Consider the following 2,373-nt stretch of genomic DNA (forward strand, 5'->3'; position numbering starts at 1 on the left):
CTCAAAATTAGGATAGATGGGTAGATGCTCCTTGTCCAAGATGTACTTGCCTTTGCCCATCTTTGAGTTGATGAGCTCCTGGATGTGTGGGGCATATCCACAACTTCTCTTCTGATCAGCTGCAGTCCTCTTGATTGTTTCCACAATCAGGCTCATAACCTTGAACTTCTGTGGGACATCAAATATGTGCAGCAGGTTGATGGCATGTCCTCTGATCATCTTGTGATCACCTGACTTGGGTAGAAGTGTGTGCCTCAGAATCCAATTGATTGTTGGCAGACCAGACAACAAATAGTGTACAGATCCAAACTTATGTGTGTCCAAAGCAGCATCAGGGATCTCTTTGTACATATTGGCCATAGAGTTGTGGTCTTTCTTCTTCTTGGCATAGACATCTAAGTCATCCTCATGTTCCTCAGGAGCATTTATGAGTTTGGCCCATTCTTCAACTGTAGACTGGTACCTAGTACCCTCAGACATCCACACTATCCTTCCATCTGGATAGAAGTGTGCAGTGGAGTAAAATTGCATAATGAGCTCATCATTCCACTTGGTGAACTTCTGAGCCACAAACTCATCAACTCCACATGCCTTGAAGCTGTCATATACACCAGGGAAGTGACCTTCATTTTCCTTAATGAATTTCCAATCAACCCATCTCATGTCACACACTATGGGCTTCTTGTCAAGTAAAACAGTCTCATAGAAGTCCTGTTGTTCCTTAGTGTGGAATCTGTAGTCCACAACAGTCCTTCTCCTGGTGGCATATGGATCAGACTCTCTCCATAGCCTCAATCCCGAATCCTTCCTGATTTTCATATTCTCTGCAACTGGGTGTGCATCATTGTGATCAGGGATCTTGGGCTTCAGCTTCCTCAAAACAACAGAATCATCTTCCTCTTCTTCTACAGTAGCTTGAGGCACTGGGGCCTTGTTCTTCTCCTCAGCAGGGATGTTCCTGGTGCTCCTTTTGGGTTTTGGCTTTGGAGCTGGAGCAGCAGTCTTAGGAGCAGTTTTAGGCTTAGATGGAGCAGCCCCTGCCTTAATTGCATCTCCCATAAGCTTTTGAGCTTTGGGTGCTGGTGCTGCATCCTCTTCCTCTTCTTCAAAATCTCTCATCATTGAAGGTTTACCAATAACTCTGGCAATGGTCTTCTTGACCCTTTTTCCTCTTCTTACCATCTCCAGTTTCCTTGGGTTCAAGAGCGAACTCCATTGTTTCTCCTATGGCAACTTTCCTTGGCTTAGACATGGGTTGTCTTCTTGCTGGCATCTTAGTTTTCAGACCTGGCTTAGTTGCAGCAGCTGAGCCATACTCTTTCTTCAGCACTTTCTTCTTAGAAGTGGCTTCATCTTCAACAGCCACATAATCTTCATCTTTAGAGTCAGAAGTCCTCTTCTTCCTTGTTCTGGTAGCAGCCTTTGGCAGATTGCTTGGAGTGCTCCTGCTGCCTTCATCATGGCTGCTAGAGGGACTAGTGCCCTCACTTAACTGAACCTATTCCTCTGACTTGTTCTGGCTGTCACTTTGGTTAGAAATCTTGCAAGTACAGTGTCAGCAGACCCTGTGAATAGGTTGTAGATGAGGTAGAGTAGATGAGCATCACAAAGTACAGGAGTTTTTGCAAAACAGATGGCTTAAAAACTTAGTTTTAGTTCTTCAGAGAAAGCATTTCGGATCTACCCGATTTGTAAACTCGGTGATACCGAAGCACCTTTTGGAACCTAAACTAGTGAACTCGGTCAAACCGGGTCACAGTTCGGTGGTACCGAGACTGCTAGGGTTTCACAGAGAATTGAACTCGGTCACCCCGATTTGCAATTTTCGGTCGGACCGAAAATGTGTGTGCTCTGGCCTAAGCCAAAGTCGGTGAGAGCGATTTCTACAACTCGGTCGGTCCAAGATGAATTCGGTGGAGACCTAACCTTAAATTTTCAAATCAAAACTAATCTATGAGATGTTTTCACTGGATAGGATGATTTCAATTATGGCAAGAAACATGGCACAGCAATGTGCTAAGAATGGGAGTTAAAGATTAGCACAATGATCAAGTCCGTACCCTAGTGCGGCGACGAACTTGCTACAGCGGCAACGGCGGAGAAGATTTCCGTTGATGGCGGCGGAGACCAGCGGCGGGAGGTCGCTGGCGATGAGAGGACAATCCGGAGACCAGAGGAGGTAGAGTAGGTTACGCGCGGGCAAAGGGGTTCGGAGAAATTTCCAAATTTTGACCCAGCGGTATATATAACCTGACCCTGTCGGTGTGACCGAGTGGAACAACTCGGTGGCACCGAGATGCAAAACTGCAAGCAGTTACTACAACTCGGTGTGACCGAAAAGTTCTAATCAGTTGCACCGAGATTGAAAACCCT

This window comes from Triticum aestivum, chromosome 5D (genome assembly GCF_018294505.1).
Source record: "Triticum aestivum cultivar Chinese Spring chromosome 5D, IWGSC CS RefSeq v2.1, whole genome shotgun sequence".
Taxonomy (NCBI): Eukaryota; Viridiplantae; Streptophyta; class Magnoliopsida; order Poales; family Poaceae; genus Triticum; species Triticum aestivum.